Source organism: Sminthopsis crassicaudata, chromosome 5, assembly GCF_048593235.1.
Source record: "Sminthopsis crassicaudata isolate SCR6 chromosome 5, ASM4859323v1, whole genome shotgun sequence".
Lineage (NCBI taxonomy): Eukaryota > Metazoa > Chordata > Mammalia > Dasyuromorphia > Dasyuridae > Sminthopsis > Sminthopsis crassicaudata.
The window spans coordinates 23,361,758-23,386,596 of NC_133621.1; the positions used below are offsets into that span (position 1 = coordinate 23,361,758).

General features: G+C 35.7%; 1 long non-coding RNA gene across 1 annotated transcript in view; it reads right to left on the reverse strand.

Annotated features, from left to right (window-relative positions):
* Window positions 1-3,596: 3,596 nt before the first annotated feature.
* The window catches only part of LOC141543383 (uncharacterized), a 42,942-nt gene continuing 21,699 nt past the window's right edge, over window positions 3,597-24,839 (reverse strand). Inside the window, exons 2-3 of the long non-coding RNA XR_012482433.1 lie at window positions 15,630-15,725; window positions 3,597-4,396 (exon numbers count right to left, since the gene is read on the reverse strand). This is a non-coding gene — a long non-coding RNA (uncharacterized LOC141543383). The remainder of the gene's footprint in view (window positions 4,397-15,629; window positions 15,726-24,839) is intronic.

Consider the following 24,839-nt stretch of genomic DNA (forward strand, 5'->3'; position numbering starts at 1 on the left):
TTATCCCGAAATACCTGCCCATAACTCAGCCATCTTGTGTGTATTTTCACCCCCAACAAACCGAGATTCGGAAAATCTGTCATCCGTCGTCTTCGAGGGGAATCTTGGCTTCCATCTGGGTGTAAGTGAACTTCACGAAGACATTTCCATGAAAATTCACCAAGTGAAGGGAAGGCAGAGTTCTGCACTGGTGGCAAGCCGGCAGTTCCTTCCTTCAACATTTCTCCAACGTGTTGTTTGTTTTCCTTCTCATTAATGCTTCATTTTCCATAAGGAGAGAACATATTTTCACCCAAACTGAAATATGTTCATATCAATATTTGGTTCAGACTCTGTCACAATTCTCTCCCCTGGCATCAGTGACTGCTGTTCGATAGCAAACATTCTGTATTTACAGTTTCAACAAATGCTCTAGGGTTTTAAATTCATAGTAATCCCGATGAAATGTTTTGCTTTTGTTTTTAAATCTGCATGGTAAGAGATGATACTGAAACCCTTTTAGAGTTCTTTGACAATAAAAGCTATATGCTCAGACATTTAATACAGACGAAGGATCAGGAAAGAGCCAAATCCTGCTCCTCTCATTTATCAACTGTGTGGCTCCAGGGAAATCACTCTGAGCTTCATTTCCTCTTCTGGAAAATGGGCTTAATATCTAGAGTACTTACTTTACAAGGTTGTGTTGAGAGTTCAAGGGAAGCTAATATTTATAAAGAGCTTGATAAATATTGAAACTTTATGATAAATATCACCTATTTGTTGGTGCTTCCAATAAGAAAGTATTAGGGGCAGCTTGGTGGCGCAGTGGATAGCACACCAGTCCTGAAGTCAGGAGGACCTGAGTTCAAATCTGATCTCAGACACTTAACATTTCCTAGCTGTGTGAGCCTCAACAAGTCACTTAACCCCAATTGCATCAGGAAAAAGAAAGTATTAACTATGATTTTAAGATTTTACATTTTTTAAGGTGATATCAACCAGCTGACTCAGGACCAAATTGGTGAGGATCACCCATTGCTAAAATTCATGGAGTCATTCTATTATTTCTAAACTTGCCCAGAAGAATGAGAGAGCTCAATAATCTATTTGCTACCTTGCCATCAGGATGCTTTCAAAGCCCATGAAGAATTTTTGTATTATTAAGGCCCCAGAAATATTTACAGGGTACATGAAAGGGGAAGAAGAGGAAGGCTTCAGCTGAAGTCCAAGTGTCCTAGATAGAGTGATGTTATAGAGTGCTCAATTCTTCAAATGTTAGATAAGGTTAACTTTGATATTAGCTGATATTTGATATTACTTGATAAGTCCACTTATATTTAGAACCCAGTCTTCATTTCTTTATATTTCCTGATAATACCACTGATCATTAGTCTTTACCCAATTCAAAATTGTTAGCCTGGTTTTTCAGGCCTCATACAATTTGATCCCCCAGTGCTCCCACCAGTCTGAATTACTCATCATTCCCCAAATAGGCATTGCACTCCCTGAGCCCTGCACATTTGTTTGTGTCATTTCCTCTTTTCACCCTTCAAAATCTATCTCAAATGTTATATACTCCCTAAGATACTCTCATAGCCAGAGGTGAATTGATCAAATCAATCAAATTTTGATTAGGACCTACTATATGCCAGACACTGTTAGATACTGGAAATTCAAATGCAAAAAGGAAACAATCCTAAATTACAAGAAGCCTACATTCTACTGGAGAAATAATTATATATATATAATATATATATTTGTGGGGGTCTAATTAATATTTATGTTAAATATTTAACACAATATTAGCCAAAAAGTTATAGCAATTTATTAAAAAGATTATACCAATAATAGTTCAGTATTAGAAAAACTATAAATATGATAGATCTTATTAATTCTCCAGAAATGAAAATCACATGATTATATAAATAGCCATAGAAAAAGTTTTTGAGATAATATAACACTTTTGTGATTAAGACATTTAAAATCATATACATAAGTGAATTTCTCTTTAATATGTCAGTATGTATCTAAAATTAAGAACTAATATTACTTTTAATGGAGAAATATTATAGATCTTCCCTATAAAACCAAGGGTAAAGAAATGATGTCTGATAGAAATGATGTTTCTATATATACCTAGATATCTAGATATATATATCTTTATAGATATATATATATATATATATATATATATATATATCTAGATAGGCTACCAACAAAAATATTTTTCTCTCATGGTAGCCTATCTATATGATATAAAGGCTACCAACAAAAATTATTAACATTTCTGTTATATTACCAATAAAACCCAGTAGAAAAAATAACAAAAGAGATTTCATTCAAAATCAACACAGAATGTATACAATATCTGGGTGTCTACCTATCAAAAAACTCACAAGAATAATGTGAATAAAACTACAAAATACCACTTACAAAAATCAAGAAAAAAATGTAACGTAATTAATTGTTCATTGGTCATGAAGATTTTTAAAATTGCAATACTCCCTAAGTTAACTTGCAGATTCAGTGTCATATTAATCAAAATACCAAAGGATTACTTTATAGGAATCAATAAAATATTAACAATGTTTATCTGGAGTAACAAAAAAAGAAATAATAAAAGGGGAGTTAAAGGCCTAGCAGTGCCAGATCTCAAACAATACTAGAAAAGTATCAAAAGTATATATTAGTAATTAAAAAATAGAAAATTTGATAGAGGTATTAAAACTCAGAAGCTACCACAGTTAATAGCATAGTCTTTGATAAAACACCATAACATCAACAAGGATGACATTATACAACAAAAACTGCTGGAAAAATTGGAAAATATTTTGGGAGAAGTAGACCTATTCTCCATATACATTAAGCTTCAAACAAATTCAAGATCTAGATATAAAAGAACATGGCATTTGGTGTTTTGTTTTGTTTTGACTAGAGAAACATAAAAGGAAATACCTTTAATTTTTATATTAATTTATTAATATATTGTAATTAATATAATTACTTATTAATAAATAATTATATTATATAATTAATTTTAGGGATAGACAGAATGACAGAAGAAAAAATGGGCTATTTTAATTTTCCATTTGTACCACAATAATTGCATAAAATTGAAAATCTACTGAATGAATGAAAGAAGTGATTTTGGAATTAAAAGGAAGTTGATTACCTAGATTTTTTAAAATTGCAACAAATTTCTTTTTGTATTTTTGCTTTTTCTTTTATCCACTACAAATTAGCATAATGCCTGACACAGGGTAAGCACTTTTAACAAGTGCTTGTTGATAGACTGACTGATTTCTCTGATAAAGATAGAATCTCTCAGATAAACAAGCAGTTGATAACATTTGTAAGAACAAGAGCCAATGCCTTTTAGGCATGTGGTCAAAATATTTGATTAGGTAATTCTCAAAAAAAAGAATTGTATGCTAGCAGAAATCCTGAAGGGAAGGAAAAAATACTCCAGGTAATTAATAATAAGATAAATACATATTAAATCTGTTTTGAATTATGCCTGCCAGATTGGCAGAGACAACAACAACAACAACAACAACAAAAAAAAAAAAAAAAAAAAAAAAAAAAAACCAATGGTGATTGTTAGAGAGGTTGTAATTGGAACATTTTAGAAAGCAATTGGAAATTATATGCCTGAAGCCACTAAACTGTGCTTACCTTTTGACTCAGTGATAATAGCATTAGTCCTATACCCAGAAAAATAAAAGACAGAAGGGAAGGGCCCATTTGTGCAAAAATATTTGTTGCAGCATGTTTGGAAATAAAATGCTCATTGATTGGAGGATAGCTGAATGAATCATGGTATATTAATGTAATGGATCATCTCTAATTACACTATAAGAAAAATCAAAGGGGGAGATTCAAAGAATCATTGAAAAACTTGCATGAAATGATGCAGGGGGCGGGGGGGAGTGAGCAGATTGCAGACAACTTATACATCGATTGCAACACTGTTAAAGGGCACAAATTTCTATCTCTCGTCATGTCCTCTCTGTGAATGAGGAAAAATTCAGTCTACTGGCAACATTTTAGTAGTGAAAACAAAAGAATATATGATAATAAAGAGAACATATGATAAGGATAGAAAGGATGGGATACAAAATAAATGATAAAATAATGCAGCCTAAATTACTTCACCAATTTCATTGATATCAGATTACTCACCTATTTTTTAATTTTAAATCTGTGAATCACTCAGATCTATGAATTCCGCTCTTTGCACCAACACAAGGTGAAGGTTGTGAGCCTTGTTGTGAGGTAGGGACAAGCACTCACGAGAGGGTCAGAAAAAGCAATACAAGGACAATTTCAAAGTGTCTCTTATGAACTTTGGAATCCGTTGTATGAAGGCACGGTACCACCCAGCATGGCGTGCTCTCATCAGAGCAGGTTTTGTGCTCTAGGAACGAAACAGAATTGAATTAGCTCAGAAAAAACTCAAGATAGGAAAATTTATAGAAGTCCCCCCCCAACAATGTTCATATGGACTATTTGTGTCTGACCTGTGACAGAGCATCCCAAGCTCACATTGGTCTGATCAGCCACAGTTGGACACCCTGTTACTCAGCTCTAACATAGTAATGTCACTCTGGTCCTCTTCCAGAACAAAGGACAACCCAACCCACCATTTCAGGAAGAAAAGCAAAATCCCAACACTGTTATTTTCTTGAGTTAAGTAGAGCAAATTTCAACAAGTTTCAAATAGGCTCCAAATTAGGGGAATTTGTTTCACACTGAGTCACAGTGTTGGAATTAATTTACCCACTTTAAACACAGCCTCATATTTTTAAGAGAACAAAGTTTCCAAATACTTATTTCTAGGGCTTGAGGATTGTGTCAGACGGTTAACTAGCATGGCACAATGCAAAAGCACAAACTTGGATTCAAATTTCAGCTGTTTGACCTTAGACAATTCATTCAAATTCTCTGCATCTCAGTTTCTTCATCTGCAAAATGGATAGAGTAGACCAAATGATTCATAAGGTCCCTTACAATTCCAGTATGCTAACTCCTTATCCAGCCAGTCAACAAATAGGACCTACTATGTGCCAGGCAATGTGCTAAGTATTGTGGTGAAGAGGAGGAGAAATGATCTCTTCTTACCAATTAGTGTTTCCATATTGAGAATTAACTTTAGAATAAAATTATCATTTCCTATTTCAAACGAATTTAAGGTAGTGAATAGGCCACATAACCCTCAATGTTCTTCGTCCTTCCCCTCAGAAAGGGAGCCCACATTTGCCTCATATATCCAGTAGACTGTCAAATCTCACCTCTTCTATCGCCACACTTTGCCTACATTCTTTTTTCTACACTCACACATTTGTTCAACAAAACCTTTAAGAACTCTAAGCATTAACTGACCTAGATAGAATGAATTATAACGTGTTGTAAGCAGAGAACTGGCCTGCAACCAGGATAGCCAGATTTGAATTCAACTCTTCCCTCTGGAACATGCTGATTTTGAGCAAATTCTTAATTTCTCAATACTCCAGGAACCTGAATTCCCAGGTAGAGGTAATTCCTGATCTGGAAGTTCCCTATGCCAATGAACTAATCCATAAAATGAGGATGATAAAAATATTTATACTACCTAAAAAATGGAGTTTTTATGAAGTACATTGTAAATTTTAAAGTTCTATACAAATGTAATTATCCTCATCTACATAGCAAAATGAATTAAAGACGCTAAGGAAATACGTCCATTAATTTGCTTAATTATAAGATCATGTATAAACAGCACACTACAGTGGCTGTGACCTGGCTTTGAAGTCAAGATGACTGGCATTCAAACACCTTCCAAGATGTATTGGGTATATGGCACTAGGCTACACAGTTACAGTCCCAGATTCTAGAAAACATTCAAAGTTGAAGGAGAGATGTGAAACTATATGGGGAGAGGGAGTTCCCTAGACTAATGAAATCACAGCTCTGAGCCCCACCCCTAAATATTAAATACAGAAAATGATGGATTTCAAGTGACAGAATTCAGAAAGAGCACTCAAGACTCCTCATCCTTGGCTAAGCCTATTAGTTAATCTTGAAATAAGGACTTTGGGAGGCTTTCTTCCAGATAAAAAACCCCAGGAAACAGAAAATATGGTGAAGCTTCAGAAGTATCTTATATCTGGACCACCAAAGATTCCAGGAGTTCTTTAAGAAAATTCAATGTGATCTGTTGGTTGGCTAATAGCATTTCTTTGTTTTCAATATCCAGAAGAACTGTAGTATATCTCTAGATTTAAATATATGTGTACATATGTATATAATTTAGATATGTTATGTATAGATATAGATATCTATAGAGATAGATGGATGGATAGATAGTGAGTGAGCTTTTGTTGGGAGATATTAAACAGGTATCTTCATTCCTTTTTCACACCTTTTTTAATGGCCTCCCTGTCTAAATAAGAAGCACACTTGAAACTCCACTGCGGGAGAAATGCAAAAAGGCTCTTTCATTCTGACTGGATGTTTGCACGGCCCCATGCTGAGGAAATGTCACCAGCTCCCAGTTCACTGGGATGTCTGATCCGCCCTGAGGGAAAAGATGGTTGGGCCCATGGAGGAGAGAGAGATGAGTCTTGGGACTCCACCAATATACAGAGAAGGGCAAAGCATAATAAATGAAAAAATGATTTAACCTTTTTATGCCCTGTTTTGATCAGTATCCAAGAAGGGAGAATCTAGATTGAGTGACCGGGAGATTCCATTTAAACAAACCTTTTTTAAACATCTACTGCCAATAAAGTGTTTGCAAATGGATGTCTCAGATGTTTCACAAACTCATCAGAGCTTATTATCTTTCGCAAAAAACATCCCCTATTCTGAACTTCCGTACTCCTGCCCAGAGCATCATCATCCTTCTAGTCTGTCATCCTCCACTTCGGAGGCATCCCCAACTCCACACTCTTATTCACCTCAATCTTGTCCCTCCTATTTCTATACTCTGCGTACTTTGTCTTTTCTCCGCTCACACAGCTACCACCTTAATTCAGGTCCTCATCATCTTTCATCTGAACAATAGCCTCCTATTTGGTTTCTCCCCCCTCCAGTCCAGCAACTATAAATACCAAAGTCATTTTCCTAAACTTCAATTCTGATCTCATCCCAGCTTAACAAATTTTAGTGACTCAAATATAAATTCTTCTGCTTGGCATTTAGAGCTATTCACCAGCTGGCCCCTTCCAACCTTTCCAAGTCTTCTTATACATATTCTGAACATTTGATGTTCACTTCCCAACTCCATATCTTTTAACTGACTTTTCTCTCCTCATCTCCACCATCCTTGGAGAAGGGAATCCTTGATTCCCTTCAACAGTTTGATAAAGCACCACTTGCTACATAGAGCACTCCCCAATTCTAGTTACTAGTACTATTCTTCCCATAACTACTATGTATACATTTTGTACATAGCATGTATATGCATATAAAAATACATTGTCTCCCTCATTAAAATGGGAGCTCCTAGAGACTTTCACTTTTGTTTTTTGTATCCCCACCGGTTAGTCATCACCAAGGTGATGTTCTGATGTGTGCACGAACTGGATTTCAGTGAATTAGAGCTCCCTCCTCTCCTTCAGAGTCATCAAAGTCCATTGTCAAGACAAACGTCAAGGCGCACCTGGCAATGGCCAGGATGCAGTGGGTGACTTTGGCCTTTCTAAATTAAGGGCTTTCCTAGGTCTCAGTTTGTCTGAAACAACACTCATTTAATCCTAATGGCTAAGTAAGAATTGAGACAAAGATGGCCTTTGTCAATCTGGGAAAGGAAAACCCATATAGTTTCTGGTGCAGAACAGAAACAATTGCTATTTACATTCATCCTAAGCCATCAGAACTTAAACAATGAACCATACCTACTATGTTCCAGATATGCTAGATGAGGCAGTTCAAAGATAAAAGTAAAACAACTCTGCCCTCAATAAACATGATTTTGTTGGTTAATCTGTTCCAATCTGAAAAAATATACAATCTGGATATTTATAAATCTGGATAAATATTTATGTGGATAAATATATAATGTGTGTATGTATATTATATATATACATATATATATGTGTGTGTGTGTTGTGTGTGTATGTATATATATACATATATATATGTGTGTGTATATATATACACATATACATGTATATATGTATATATATATATATATATATATATATATATACACACACACACACATATACCCACCCACATTTATCTCTAGCTTATGCCTAATTAAATAGATCTAGATTATACCTAAAATCCCTTTCAGTTCTATAGCTCTAACTTTACACCCAACTGTTCTCCAGTATTGACCATCTGCTACATCCAACTAGCCATTACTCTCCACAGAAAATTCTATGAGCCAGTTGTTCACAATCTGGAATGCCTTCCATGCCTATTCATACTCCACCTATTCTCTCAATATAACTATGTGCCCGTGGAAGGAGTATCAAAAAATTAAATATTAAAATATTTTTGAATACTTGAAATATTATAAAATATTTAAAATCATATTTGGATAGTAACTTGATCTGAAGTCTTCAATCCAATAAATGAGAAACCTTTTCCCATTTTTGAAACTATCAATTTTAAAGAAATGGTGTCTTAATACTGACATCTTTGTGCTTAATTCTTCTTGAAGATTTAATTAATTTCTAAAGGAAGAAAGCTTGATCATCTCAAGAAAGACTCCTCCCTGAAACTGGTTAGGATAATGATCAAACTAAGAATAATAATGCATTTTGATTAATCCACTTAAAACAATCATCCCTGGAGTTTGCCTCTGACCAAGTTGAAAGTGGAGGTTAAAGAGGCACAAATGGTTTTAGGGAAATGATTCTCCAGGGTTCACTAAAGGTAAATTATTTTTGTTTTCTTTAAACAAAGCAAAAATTTTAACCTGAACTTTGTGGTTCAATCATGTCCGACTCTTCGTGACTTGATTTGCAGCTTTCTTGGCAAAGACTGGAGTGGTTTGTCATTTCCTTCCCCAGCTCATTTTACAGATGCAGAAACAGGCAAACGGGAGTATATGACTTGTCTAGGATCATACAGCTAGTACGCTTCTGAGATCAGATCTGAACTCCTGACTCCAAGTCATACATTCTGTCCACTATGTCTCTATACTTGTTGAATATTTCAACCATAAAATGTTGTCTATGTTTTTGAACATCATAAATTTTAAGTAGAAATGTTTGGGTCAGAGAGATTTTCAAAGAAATGGAAAATCTGGCCCTTGGAGATTTCCCCCTAAATAGAAATGCTTAGATTTTAATGGGTACATTTATTTCTCACAGATGTGCCAAAAGAACAGAGTACCAGGGGTTTGGTTTTTTTTAAAAAACACAATTCCTAGTGACACTCCAGTCCCCAAGATCATGGCCCTGTTTATGAGGAGCGATTAGGTCATCATTCATGGCCTCATAAGCTCAATTCCATTCTATTCAACAAGCATTAGTACCTACTATATGCTGGACACTGTACTGGGAATGTAAAGGGAAAATAAGTTCTCTTTTTGGTTGGTAGTAGGGACCACAAATACCCAGATAAGAAATTACAATGTCCACAAAGTAAATCACTTCAGAAAGAAGCACAAATCACTAAGGGAATCAAGAAAGGCACCATATTGGAGTTGGCAACTGATGTGAGCCTTGAAGGAAGATTGGGAGTCCAAGAAGTGCAAGTGAGAGGTAATAAATACATTCCAGGGATGATCGTTAGTCTTTGCAAAGGCAGGATGAGAGAACAAGAAATGTTGCATGTTGGCAAAAGCAAGTTCCAGACTGAAATTCAGTGTGTGAATGAGAAAGCTGTGTAATCTGACTTGAAGGAGAGCTTGGAGCCATATAGTGAAGGGCTTCCCGTGTCAATCGGAAGAGTAGTAGAGGAGAGTGAGTGACAATTAGATGTGCTTTAGAAATGTCAATTCGGTAGTTGCAGAAGGGAAAGTCTGGAAAAAAGGGAGACCAATTACAAGGCTATTCTAAGTCTGGACTTCCACTTCACTTGCAAAAGCAGCAGATAAGAAAAGAGGCAGATAAGTGAAATGTTATGGATCAGCAAGAATCAATTGAATTGGATTGATATGGGGAAGGAGGGAAAGAATTGAAAATGTCCTTGAGATTGTTAACCTGGATAATGGGAAAGATGGTCGTGCCCTCTGCAGAAAAGAGAAAGTTTGGAGTAGGATGAATTCAGAGGGAAACAATGAATTTCTTTCAGATGTGTTAAGCCAACCCTAGCAGTGATACAGTGGAGAGGGCATTGGTCTGGGAACCAGGAAGTTACATCTCTTTGAGTTCAAATCAGGCCTCGGCCATTCTAACTGTGTGAACCTAGGCAAGTCACTTAAACTTGTTTGTCTGAGTTTTGTCATCTGTAAAATGAGCTGGAGCAGAAAATGGCAAACCATTCTAGTATCTCTGCCAAGAAAACCCCAAATGGGATCACGAAGAGTTAGACATAACTGAAATGATCAAACAACAACAACCGTACCTACTTCCTGGGGGTTGTTAGGAAGATAAAATGAGGCCATATTTGTAAACTGTTTTGCCAATCTTAAACCCTATATAAAGGCTAGCTGTGATTGTTGTTATCATTACTATTGTTCTTCTGGGATGGAACAAGTCATTCCAAGCAGAAGGGGATGTAAGCTAGAACTCCAGAGATAGTCCAGGCTGGTGGTAATAAAGGCTAGAATAGGGTAATGAGGAGGGAGAGAAAAAGATGGAAAGAACTAGTGAGATCACAGTGACTTTGCTACTCTAGTCTCTCACCATTCCTGATCATCTATGACCTCCTATTTCTCCCTCAGTCAGTGGGAAAAAGGAGAAAAGGAAGAGAAATAAAGAAAAAAGAAGAGTGAAAAACTTCTAGTAGCATTAAGTCAGAAAATTATGTTCTTAGTCATCAATCAACCAATAAATCAGGGAAAGGAAGAAGCATATATGTAGCACCATCTATGTATCAGGTAGTGTGGTAAGTGGTTTTTTTGTAAATATTACCACATTTGATCCTCAAAACAACTCTAGAAGATAGGGACAATTCTTGGCTCCCCTTTACAGTTGAGGAAACTGAGGTAAACAAGGTCAAGTGACTTGCCTAGGGCTATACAACTAGTAAATGTCTCTGGTCAGATTTAAACTCAGAACTTTCTGACAACCAGCCCAGCACTGGATCACCTGGTTGCTGTTTTTATTCAGTCGTTTCAGTCTCATCTGACTCTGTGACCCTATTTGGAATTTTCTTGGCAAAGACACTGGAGTGATTTGCCATTCTCTTCTCTAGCTCATTTTAGAGATGAGAAAACTGAGGCAAACTGGGTTAAGAGACTTGCCCAAGACCACACGGTGAGTAAGTGTCTATGGCCAGCTTTTTGACTCTATCACTGTATCACTGTATCACCAGACTGTCTCAAGTATTTATGAAGCTTCTGTTAGGAATGAAGCCCAACGCTAGGCCTGGAGGATGCAATGATGAGGCAAAAAGGAAACAGTCCCCACATTCAAGAAGCTGCACTCTATTTGAGGGGAACAATATGAGAAAAGACAAACTATACACAAAGCAAATACAAGTTAATATGGAGATTGTGGGGAAACAGTCCCCACACTCAAGAAGCTGCACTCTATTTGGGGGAGGGAACAATATGAGAAAATACAAACTATACACAAAGCAAATACAAGTTAATATGGAGATTGTGGGGCAGGGGGTGGAGGAAACATAAATGAAGGATCAATCAAGGCTTCATGTAGGACATGATTCATGTACATGGATCATGTCCTACATGAAGCCTTGACTGTGGTTCACTGACCCAATGAGCAAAGGGAGCTGGGAACTCACAACCATTAGGGGAGGGAAGACTCCTGAGCCAATTTGAAAATAAATAATATCTTCATCTACGTGGAAGATTTGTGGAGGAGATCATATTTTTCTATTTCAAACAGTGGGGGTTTTGTAGGACCTACGAAATCCTGCTGGAGAGGGACCTATCCAAGTGGAAGAGCCTGGAAACTTCATAAAAAGAAGAAAGGAGAAGTAAAACTTTCTGGTAAGAGATGGTGGGAAAAGAGAAATTGTAAGGAAGTCTGATTTCAAAAACTTAGAAAGAGGAAAATGGACAAAAGGGTTTTGAGAAGTAATTTTTTGCATGAAGGGCAGAATGCCAGGGAATGAGACCCATTTAAAGTCTGCATAATAGAGAATAAAAGATTTATATCACATTAGAAAGGGGTGTGAGCCTTATTGCAAGGAGATTGGAGGTGGATAATAGAGGAAAAATCGGAACGATGTTCAGCAGCCTTAGGAAATAGATAGGAAAACATGGAGAAGAAAGAATCTAGGATGTTTTGTGCTCGGTCTGAGCGAGGAGAAAGAAACAGAATAATACTCTGCTATATTCTATTGATTGGCACCCAGAATGCTTGGCACTTCTGTGCATTCTGCATTCACTAGTCATATATTTCCATGTTTTGTAGGGGTAAGAGGAGAAGAATATTATACGATGGTGACTGATCTTTCCAGTGGAACAAACATCATTCTGCCTCTTTACAATTCCTTAATTTGGGTTTTTTTTAAATAGCAAAAGCATTTGAGACATAAAACAATGTAAATTAAAAGAGAGAATGAGTTAGCAAAAATCATTTTCCTCTTTCATCTTAGCTGTAGATTGAGGGGAAAGCCTTCTAGGAAAAAGGTAGAAGAAGGAAGATAGAAATTATTCCTCGTTCTACATGTAAACAGAGTGAGGAAACTGTCCATTGTTTTCCCACCTCCTTTCAGTATGTCCTCAGTGCTTGACACTGAAATCATCTGTAGCTCTTTGGGCTAGATACCCTTCAATTCCAGGCCCCGGCTGCCAGACTGTGCTTAATGCTTGCTACAATATCCCATTTCTGAGAAGGAAATGAGGGAAATGATTATTTGTACCCATTTTATAAGATAAGGAGTGACTGCACCAAGATATTGTCCCTCTATTCAACATCTGTACTTGTATAGGAACCTTTGGGAAATACAATCTTAATTCTCACCCAAATGCTGTTCTGCTGAACAAACATTTCCTAAAGTAAGATTATCTCTAAACATCTGTACAAGTTTATAGAGTAATTCATACTGAAGAATAAAGGGAACAGAAAAGATGTATAAAACAGAAATATAGAGTTGTTCTCAAAGGCAATGCAGCTTAATGAATGGTGTTACATTTGGATACAAGAATCCTGCCTCTGATACTTCCTAACTATTTGACCCTGAACAAATCCCTTTGCTTCTTAGCCTCAGTTTCCTCATCTGTAAAAAGAGCTTTTTAATATCTATATTGTTGTAAACCCAAAATAAGAAAATATATCTAACCATAAAGATCTATGGAAACATCAATTGTTGCTATTATTTCTGTCATCATCGAGATAAGAACATATCCAACATCCTTATTTAGTAATATCTTTTGGACATCCAAGTGATTATGACTGAAATCCTGTTAATAGAGTTATGAAAGAAAGAAATGTTTCTGTAAAAAATCCAAAAGAATGTCCATCCATGTAGGCTGGATCTGAAATAAAAGTAAATGCTTCTCAATAAGCTGATAAATTTAGGCACCTAAATAACAAAGAAAGAAAAGAAAAGAAAGAAAAAAACTAAGAAAATAAAAATCAAGGATCAAAAGCCATCAATCACTAAATGGACAAGAAGTTGTGGAACTTTAATCTCAATGTTACTTAATGAAACTATGATATTGATGAATGGGGAAAGGGATTGATCAAGTTCAGGAAAACATAAGCCACAAATATAGGATTTTGGTCCTCCTGCCTCCATAAAAAAATTAAACAAGAACAAGAAACTTAGCCTGCAAATATGAATGATTTTCAAAGCAAAATTCTTAATTAATTGTACTCCAGACATCATAGGAGGTTCTGGACATATAAAGATATAAAAGAATACCAGCATCCTTGACATCAAGATAATTCCAACTGGTGAAATTCGTTGGGTACATGAATGAAATGAAATGAACTCCATTTAATACCTTTGGACTCCTTTTTTTTTTTAAATCTGATTTTCCCTTGATAAAAGAGGACTGTTGGACTTTCTCAGTAATTTCTCCTTGCCTTAATATGGGGCCAATTTTCTTGTCCCCAAATTTTTAGAACACATGTCATGATCAAGGCATGGACTGAGGGCTGAAAAGCAAAAAGAGTTGAGACATCAGGGAAACATTTCAGGAAACCCAGGTCTGTCTCTTGGACTTCAAGAGAGTATCATTCCCATGTCTAACCTGGCATGGATTTTGGTTTTGACATTCACAACTTTTAAAGACAGATCACAAAGTTACTTAGAATTAAATTTCCAACCAGGCCCCTGATCTCTGATCTCTTCATACCAAAAAATCCCAAACTCCCATTTAATTATTTGCTCTTGGATGGGAAGATATGATTGGATAAAAATGTTATCCAATTTTGTCAAAGAACCCATTCTTTGGTCCACTGATTAATGAGGACATCAATGTGTTGGGCTTCAGAAAAGAGAAAGAACCTAACTAGCGAGCCAGGTTGATGATATTGTCTCCTTTTCCTGGTCAGAACATCTGTACTCAGGGGAGATGCCCAATGGGCTCATCCAGTTGGTTCCTGATTGACAGCCTTCTTAAGATGTTCCAGCAATTCAGATCAACATCTCACTAACATTATCAGAGAAATAAGTTTTGTTCTCTTTTTGTTGCCAGAAGTATTCAGAAAATATGCACTTTTAGAAAGAAAAACTAAGAATTCTAACAAGTGGATTGTTAGGAGAAATGTCTTTACTGTGAGTATGGAATGGTCTTGTCACTTTTTAGCTTATCCTCTGAGGATAATAAGTAAGGAGGACAAAATGAGTGCAGCCCTCCTGGGTCTCCCCTTAAGAGTTTAAAAGCAAAATATTGATTCTGAGTTGCCCTGCTTCAACTCAGCTTTGCTCTCATGATATTTTTATTCCCTTGTAGATTTCTGAGTCCATTTGTTGTGTTTAAAAAGAAAAAAAAGCTCGCTGGCAAATCCGCGGTATGTCCATGTAACATTCCTGCACCTAAAAATACGGTCAATTGACACCTTAACGATTCCTGGGCAGCTCTAACCATTTGTGACATCTTCAGCAGCATCTCCAGGACGTTCAAAACAGATAAAGTGAATGAATTGATTTTAGCTGGATAAAAACCCTTGGCAGGATTTCTTCATGGCCATCTAGTTGGTCTCTGGGTGATTTAGAAACTCTTTGCTTATACCATAACTGTGATCCTTCTTCCCTTTTCCACTTAGCTTCTCAACTTGGTCCACAGTGGATTTGCCAGGAAAAAAATGACATTTTGTGTTTCTGGTGCCAGTTCTTGGATGCTTTATCAACTGGGTTTCAGAGATCCAGCTAGAAACTGGCAAAGATAAATGATGGAAAAGGAAACATTGGTAAGTCTGAGGGAAGGCCGATCTCACTAGACAATGTTGGTAGAGATGTGAATTTGTTCAATAAGAGTCGTGGGCATTTATGTAAACTATCAGGTGTACAAAGCACTTAACACATATTATCTCCTGTGATCCATTCAACAACTCTGTGAGGAAGGTTCTATTTTTATCCCCATTTTAAAGATGAGGAAACTGACACTGACAGAAGTTGAACTGGCTTACCTAGAGTCGCACAGCTGATAAGCGTCTGAGGCTGCATTTGAATTCAGGTTTTCCCCCTTCCTGGTCCAGAGCTTTGTCATTATGCTACATAGATGCCTGGGAAAAAATTCAGAATTATGTGAGAAAATTCACTAAGCCATCCATTCCCTTGCCCAGCACTCCCACTGTTTGACCATATACTTCAAGGAGAAAAACAGAAAATTCCCATGTCTAATAGTGTGTTGAGAGCAATACTGTTATAGTAGCAAAAAAACTGGAAACCAAGTGGGTGTCCATCCACTGAAAGATAGAAGGTTAAATTGTGCTATGTGAATGGAATGGAATAGCAGTTTACTTTATGGGAAATTCAGAGAAACATAGAAATATTGATATGAATTGATGCAGAGTGAAGAGAACAGAGCCGGGAGAACAATATACACAGTAACCACCACCATATAAAGGAAAAGAACACTAACAGTGGTGATAGCAATAGTAATAATTAAAACAATAATAATAGCAATAGGTAGCATTTATATTATTTTTACTATCCACCAGGCACTGTACTAAGTGCTTTACAAATATATGAAGTAGACACCATTATTATAGCCATTTTACAGTTGAGGACACCAACTTATACAAAAGCTAAGTGACTTGCTCATGGTCACACAACTAACTAATAAATGAATCCAAGTGCCACATGATTGTAATGACTAGTCTTGATCCAGGAGATGAAAAAATATATCTCCCTTCTTTTATTGATTTCTATTGAGCATACAATCATAATTTCAGTCGCCTACTTTTGCAACCTCAGGATCATCCTCTTCTCTTTATACTCTCCCTCTTCTGTCCCCATAATCAATTGCCACAACTCTTTGATTATACCTCTGCAGCTAATTTCCCATATATGCCCAATTCTCTCTTCTCAAATCACAACCATCCTAGTTCAGAAACTCATTACTGTTCACCTGGGCCATTATAATTTGTCTACCAGCATCAGATCTCTCCTTTCCCCATTCCATCTTCCCAATAGTGATATTACTGTATGGGATGACCATATCACTCCTCTGCTCAAAAAGTCCTAATCTCTCAAATATAAAAAAACAAAATATTGTATTTAACCTTTAAAGCTTTTCACCAGTGGTCTCCAGTCTACTTTTCCAATGGAAGTTTTATTCTAGATGAATTCATTTGTGTTCGTTTCTCCTCTCTCTCTCTCTCTCTCTCTCTCTCTCTCTCTCTCTCTCTCTCTCTCTCTCTCTCTCTCTGTCTCTCTCTCTGTCTCTCTGTCTCTCTCTCTCTCTCTCTGTCTCTCTCTGTCTCTCTCTCTTTCTCTCTCTCTCTCTCTCTCTCTCTCTCTCTCTCTCTCTCTCTCTCTCTCTCTCTTCTCTCTCTCTCTCTCTCTCTCTCTCTCTCTCTCTCTCTCTCTCTCTCTCTCTCTCTCTCTCTCTCTCTCTCTCTCTCTCTCTCTCTCTCTTTTTCTCCCTCTCCCTCCCTCCCTCCCTCCCCATGGGAGCATTTTCCATGTGGTTCTTCCTTCTTTCTTAAGATCCATGTCCCCCTTCTATAATCACCTTGTGCCACAGGAATCTCGGATTCCAACCAATGAAATCCTAAGAACATCAAACAGGGCTATTCTTGAGATCCACAGCCTTATGGGAAATTCAGTCTTTTCTCCATCAAGTATGATTCTATGATAAATGTCTTTCATCTACAGCACCTAACATAAGTCATAAAATCATTGGTTTATATATTTGAAGCCAGAAAGAATCTTAGGGATCACCTAACCACGTTCTTTTATTTTACAGAGAAGAAAACAGAGGCAACAATGCAATGTTGGTTATGTAAATAACCTGAGGTCATACAGTTAATACTTGATAGAGATGGGATATAAATCTAGGTCTTCCCAAGTCCAGTATTCTATCCATGATAGTAAAGTCTTAGGCCATCTAGTCCAAATTCTTCATTTTCCAAATGCAGAAACTAAGGCCAAAAAAGTAAATTGATTTGTCTAAAGTCACACAGGCTTTAAATGGCTGAACCAGGATACAACATTTCTTCTGTTTTTGACAGTTCACTCTTTAATGCTTTGTTAGTGGAAGAAACCAATGTTTAGCTCGTAAAATAAAAAAAATTCAAACTTCTTCTTCTTCTCTCTCTCACCAGAGCCTTTCTACCTTGTAGGGCCCATAATAAGTCCAAACTCCATAAGCTCTTTCTTGACAGTTAACTCAGCACCAAGGTCTGACTCCTTCCTGAACTCCCATCCTACTTTTTATATTTATAATTTATATTTATAATTCTCACTCTAACTAATCTTCCAGTACAGAGATGACATGAGTCAGGGAGCCTGAGACAAGTCTTTGCCTTGCTAACCAAGTATTGTATACCTTTGACAAGATGGATTGTCTGTATGGTTCCCCACAGCCTCATCAATAGGTTGTGATTCTGGTGAAAATCCCAGGGAAAACTAACTTTGAAATTCTTTTAATTCCTTAGTAAGAAGAACTAAATAATACTAAAAACAGGGGCTAATATCATATTATTCTAATACATCCTCTCTCCCAGTTGAGCAAAGTAGTAACCTTGACTGATGAAAAGCCTCCCTTCCAAAAAGCACATACAGTATTAAATGTCTGCATTCTGGCAAATAAACCATGTCAGTGCCCATCTGAAACTTGTTCTTAATCCAAGAAGAAAGTGAATCATTTTTGCCCTTTAGGAAATAGGAGCAGGTTCATGTTATGAAGCCTTGGCAAAAGGCCCCTGTTTTCTCCAGGGGAGGATAAAGCTGTGTTCAATGCCATCTGTCTAATATGAATCTGTCACAATCCAGCAAAGACACCAAAATATCACATGTAGTATGAACTTGGACAACACGCTTTAACACTGGTAAATCCTGTTAGGAATGGGGTCTTAACATCACTTATTAGCCTGCTTTCTTTATGGCTTTTTTTAAGGGAAAAAGGAACTATTCATCTGTAGGGTCCTAAGGTCCTTAGCTGTTGCAAATGCTGATTTGACTGAAAAGCAAGACCTTCTGCTTTTATGATACGTGGGTGCATTATCATCACAGAAGTCATTAAATGCTAGCTGGGGACAAATATTTCTGGTTCCGGTTGAATGCAAACTATATATCTGGGTGAGGTCTCAGAGTAGAGCAGAAAAACTCTAGACTTCCTCCACTTGGTAAAGAGGTGGTGGACTTCAGATATGAAACGAGTGGGTACACTGACACACATGGTGAATGTGATGATCGGTTTTGTTCCAAGTTAGCCTTGTGTTTGCAGTTAATTGAGAAAAGGCACCTAGGTTAAATAATAGCAATCTTCGCTGCTAAGTGTATACCTTAAAGAGCGCATTAGTAAGAAGAAAGTTCTCATATACAAGAAACTATTTACGACAATATTTTTTTTTGCAATAGCAAAAAACTAGAAACAAAGTATATGGTCATAGACTGGAGAATGTCTTAATAAATTGTGGGTCACTAATGTAATGGAATATGAATATGTGAAGATCGAGTTAGCATCCTGGATACCTTAGAATCAGCCAGAGTCAGGATAAGCAAAAGTCCTTGGTCTTTATTCTTGGTCATTAGGGGTAGAAGTGAAAGGAATGACTGCAGGATCTCCTTGACCTCTTCTTTATCTCCTGCCCAAAAAGTGACTCTGGCTAGTCTTATTCCACCCAAGGGCCATTTTCCAAGCATATTCTAATAGAATATTGTCCAATCGGTAATTAGCCTTAAGTCCAACTTCAGTGCATCAACTCAGAGTTTCAGCCCTTTACATCATTATGCTGTGAGAAACTACAAATGTTTACATTTGTACATCATTACAAAGAATCAAAAAAATATGTAACAGCAATATTAATAACATAGCAGTTACTAATTATATAGTTTCTACTATCTAGAAAGCTACACAGTAGTTTTTGGTTGTCTCCAACTCTTCTTTGGGGTTTTCTTGGCCTAGATATTGGAGTGGTTTGCTATTTCCTTCTTCAGCTCATTTTACAGATGAGGAAACTGAGGCCCTAAACTTATTAGTTAAACGATTTGTCCAGGATTGCATTATATCTGTAATTAGATGTGAACTCAGAAAGATGAATCACCTTGATTCCCAGGTCAGTGCTCTGTCCACTATGCAGCTAGATTTCTTAATTATGGAACAATAGTAATTAGTAAAAATTATTTTTAAGTCTGAATTGAAGGACAGAAAGCTCAGATAGATGAGAGCAATAACTTAGATAGTGCTCTTTGAGTTTTCTTCTAATTGATGATTCTGAGGGGACTATCAGACCTAGATTAAGCTAATAGCAATAGAAAAGGAGGGGGGGAAGATTCAATGTAATTTCTGAAAAGGGATTAGCCCTGACTTGATGACTAGTAGAGTAGAGAAAATACAAAGAAGGACTATGTCAGCATCCAAGCAATTTTAAATTAAAAAAGGCTCCGAGACCTTCTTCTGAAAAGCCTCTCTCATCATCATGGAGTGAAAAGGATCCTAGGTTCCTGAAGGTTGGGCTCACATTATATAAGCCCTGGTAAGTTGAACAAAACAGTAAGAGCCTCATCAGACAGACCCACGGAAAGGCTCTTCTTGTGTCTGAGGACCACCCTTGCTAACTTCAGAATGCCTTATGATTGGGTTGAATTTCCCAGCCACCACTGCTTCCAAAGAACATCCAGTTATGTCTGCATAACTGTGAATTATGTGATTCACACATGTGAATTACATGATAATTATAGATCTTAGAAGTATTGAAACATTGAAAGGATTGAGAATCTGGTGGCAGCAGGGAAGCTGGGAAGGAGAGCAGGTGATAAGTTCAGTTTGGGGCTTGTTAAGTTCATAAGATCATAGAACCCAAAGGGAGAGCTAGTTTAGCCTCCTTGTTTTATAATAGATGAGAAAGTGAAGTTCAGGAAGGCTGTGACTTGCCTAAAATCACTAGATAGCAAGTTTCAGAGATCAAATTTAAACTCAGATCCTATGATTCCAGAGCCAGTACTTTGAAGTTTGTGCCACACTATCCCCACTGAATTTGGTCCATCAAAGCAGAAGTGGAGGCAGTTGGAATTATGGGATGAGTTCTCTCCATTTTCATGAAAATGACTTATCATGACTGACCAACATCCCAGGTAGGCAGAGTTGTTTTAATATCATTTTAAAAAACCTATTCACAAACTAAGAAATTTTAAATCCATCTGTTATGTCAATAGATAGAAAGTCCTTTTATTAAATTCAATCCTCTTAATTATTTTAAGATAAATAAGAAGAGAGATTTGTTTTTCTCAATATAATAAAAAAAATCTACCTTAAGCCAAAGACCAAAATGATGTGGAATGGAGAAACATTAAAAGAATTCACACTAAAAACATTTAGCAAGTAAGAAAAATCTTTTCATCACTTCAAGTGATCAATCAGCTTTTACTAAGTTCTTGCTCTGTGGTAGGAACTTGACCAAGTGCTGGGAAGACAAAGGAAGGTACAGAGTGTCTGCCCTAAGGGAACTTACTTTTTACCTGATGAGCCTTAACTACATAGCTATTTAGAAGAAGGAGAGAGTATAGTTGGAAGGTGACCTTAAAGGGGAAGTTATTTCATATTTTTTGAAAATTTTAACAATTGCAATAAAACAAGATTAGTATCGAAAACAAAAAGGTCAAAATTGCCCTACATCTAGATAATAAATATTTGATGGAGACAATGAGTTAAGAGTTATAAAATTAACCCAATAATTTCATTTACATTATTATTTTCTAGCAACAGACTTAGAAGACAGCATTGAAAATAAAAGCCCATTTATAATAACAAAAACAATCAAATATCTGCTAATAGGCTAACTGGAAATATACACGACTATATAAAGAAAAGTCATTGATGATAACTGAAATCAAAGAAGATAATACTTGCAAGGAAATTGCATTGCTGAAGAATAAAAATCACCACATCACATAGTCAATTAAATACAAATCAAAATACTGAGATATTTATTTACAAACCTCAAGAAAATGATCATTAAATTTATGGAGGAAAACAAATAGGCAAGAATAACTAGAGTCATGCTGAAAATTGAAGGTTTTGCATCTTACAGACTTTGAAATATGTTACCGTATAATAATCATAACAACTAGTTGGCACTGGAATATGAAAAAGATCCATGAGAAAGATACCAGATTTCCAACCAAACGTGTATAACACATTAATTTCTGATACACTGAAAATAAAACTTTGAAAAGAGTCTATTATATTCCATCTTTGGAAAGAGTTTAACAGTTTAGCAAAAAAAAATTAATGGATTTATACCTTCATCTCAAATATGTATCTCAGTGAATTCCAGCTAGATGATAAACTTATTTTTTTTTAATTATAAAAAAGAAGGAAATAGAATAATGTACTTATCACAACTATGGAAGAAAGGTGGATTATTTTCTATTCAATATATAAAATTATGACAGACATGTTCTGGAGTACCTTAAAATAAAAAATTCCATGCCACAAAATCAACGTAAAAATGAACAAGGGAAAAATATAGTAAATGTGATAGATAAAAAATGACTTTCAAAATACAGAGAACAGTTTAAAATTTTGCAGAGGCAACACTTTTTTTCAAAATGGATAGTAAAAAGATAAGATTTGATGCTTTTCAAAAAAAAAACCTAACAAATTGTTAATTATTTGAAAATTTTCAGGCTCATTAATAAACAATTATATACAAAATAACACAACACTGAAGTACTACTTCACACCCAACAAGTTGGCAAAAATAATTAATGCAATTAAACTCAGTGCTGCTCTTTTATGCTAAAAAAAAATCCTATGAAGTATAGGCATAGAGGTGTCTTTAAAAAAATTAAAAATCACTTCTCTAGAATCAAAAGAAAACATATGCAATGAGGAAATACCCCTTTTCCACTATTGTTTAATGTAATTCTAAAAATGCTAGCAACAACAAGAAGACATGACATTAAGGGCATAAAAGCAGCAACAAAAGAAATAAAACAATCTCTATTTGCTGATGATATGATGGTATACTTGAAAAATCATAGGGAATCAACAAAAATGCTGAGATAATAGTTTTAATAAAGTTATATACTACAAAATAAAACTGAAAAATCAACAGCATTTCTCTGAAATAATTGAGGCAGCAAAGTAGTGCAGTGGATAGTGTATTAGAAATGAAGTCAGGAAGATCAAGAGTTCAAGTCCTACCTCAGACACTAGCTGTATGACTCTGAACAAATCACTTTACCCTGTCTGCCTCAGTTTCTTCATCTATAAAATGATCTGGAAAGGAAATGGCAAACCACTTTGGCATTTTTGCCAAGAAAAATGCAAATGGGATCACTAACTCCCAGACATGACTAACACAACTGAACAAAATCCAAGAAGCAAAAATAGGAAAGGAAATCTCAATCCAAATAACTACAAAGTGCCTCAAATATGTAGGGAAGAATCTATTGAAGCACAATATTGAATTCTTTGATAAAAGATTGCATGGATTCAATTGCAGAGTGCTCTTTAAAGAAATAAAAAATAAATTTAGTTGAAGGAATGTTAAAAATGACAATACTTCCAAAGTAAATTCACACTTTTAATGTTATACCTATCAAATTACCAAGGGAATACTTTGCCTTGATGAAATGGAATTCAGCAATGTAATTACAATGGACAATGTTGGTGAATATAATGAAATATCTTTATAAAATCATTTAGAGAAAAAACAACAACAACAACTCCATGAGAAGAATATACAGACAAATGATGAGCATACGAAACATGGAATGAGATAAATACATTCTTGAATGTGGCCAATGTGTCAATTATGTTTTTGCGAGGCCATACATATTTGTTACAAGAGAGAGCTCCCATGAGGAGTAGAGTAAGGGTGATACATTAGTATGTAGTGATGTTTCCTTTAAAAATATCAATAAAACTTTTTTAATGGCACAGAAAAAACAAAAAGATGCACAAGAGGAACAGAAATGGAGCCATTTTGTTACTATTTGTTCAGTCATATGTGTGTGAATGTGTATGGATAGAATTTCTTAAAAATAAATCTTATACAATTGCTGTCCAAAGTTTCTTATAAAATTTTCCTGATTTTTTCTGTATATTGAAATATTTGGATGGGTTAATGATTAGCATATTCATGATTTCAAATGACTTTAAAATAAAAAGAAATGAGATGAATGGATAAAACATCTTGACAGAAACAGGAGGAATAACTGGAAAGTTAGGACAGTTCATAGGTTAAACTTTCCTGTTGAAATGGAAATTATTCCAAGACATGTAGGCTTCTATTGATTTTTAAATTATTTACACTAGATAGCTTTAATATTTTTAATACTATTATATAATAAATTGTTGGATCAAATCATCTCTAAAATCCCTCCCAACTGCAAAATGCTAAGATGTTGTGGTTCTGTTATATGACTTATATCATTTGCACTCAAACTAACCAACCAACTAACTACTTGTCTAAATTCAATTAGAAGTAAGAAAATAAAGTGACTGAAAACATAAAATCTAACCAAATTATATAAAAGTTGAGAAGTCAAACTTTTATTTGAGTCAGGAAACAGTTGGGGAAAAGTACAATTTATTATTAGATGCTTAGTGTAACCAATCACAGAATGCAATTATAAGCCTTAAGAGCTGACTTCAAGTGGGACAATATTTTTCCATCAGCACTTCTTGAGTTCAGAATTATATTTCCTGAAATCCTTTAAGATGTTCATAATGACCCCCAATATTATTTCTTGTGGTTTTTCTCCTAATTAAAGGAAGATCATTAAATTTGACATTTTTACATGTAGAAATAAAGCAGGTCAAAAGTTTCCAGGTCTGGTCGAACAGTAACAAATGATGCCACTATGGAATATCTTTTACTAGCTACTATATCAGTTCAAATGCCCCACACTGCATGGTCTTTGGGGCTCTGACATCCTGACTCCCTAAGATCTTCCTTAGGTGCTTTAAGGCATTTGATGTTCTTCCTTTGGCAGAGCCTATATGGGCAAATTCATTCATACATTTCATTGAGCAGATATTCATTACCTGGCCACCCTTTATTTTTCAGTGCCCTTCTCTCCAAATCCTTAAGCAACTGTCTTTTGCTTAGGCTAGAACTAAACAAATCTATATATTTAAGGAATTCTGCCTTCATCAGATTTTCAGTCCATTTCATTCCTATTTTGCTTTTTGCTTTGTAGGTATTTGAAAACTCAAA